Genomic DNA, 566 nt, shown 5'->3' with positions numbered 1-566 from the left:
TTTGGCTGTTATTTCTAGCATGTAAATAGCCTGCTTGGTGAGGGGGGGAATTGAAATTTTTCAAACAATTTTTTTTCAGAATCGGAATCTCCATAGCCTAAAACGTGGGATTCCGTTAAAAAAATAATAATAAATAAGGGGGGGAAAGGTTCAGATTACATATAGTCCATCTGGACCACCCCATGGGTGGGGGGTTCCAAAGTTTTTTTTTAGGGGGAATCGCATGACCGTGAGATATAGAACACATTATCGAAAACGAAAATCGTCAAAATAAAAAAATAAAAAAGTTACAGCCATTTTCCCTCAGTGTCTAATTCCAATGTCCACCAGACAGCAGAAGAACGACGAAGTTTGGGAGGCCAATTCCTTGCACACAAGGGTAGTGATAGTTATTTCAAAACATCGTCTTTTCCTTGTTTTAATTGATTTTCAGAAATATTTGGTAAGTTATTTTCTGCAGCCGATTACAATTAAACAAGCTAAACTACAGGTATGCCTATGACACACACACACACACACACACACACACACACACACACACATATATATATTATTGTTGTTGTCTC

This window comes from Octopus bimaculoides, chromosome 19, assembly GCF_001194135.2.
Source record: "Octopus bimaculoides isolate UCB-OBI-ISO-001 chromosome 19, ASM119413v2, whole genome shotgun sequence".
NCBI classification, from domain to species: Eukaryota; Metazoa; Mollusca; class Cephalopoda; order Octopoda; family Octopodidae; genus Octopus; species Octopus bimaculoides.
This window is presented reverse-complemented; position numbering follows the sequence as displayed.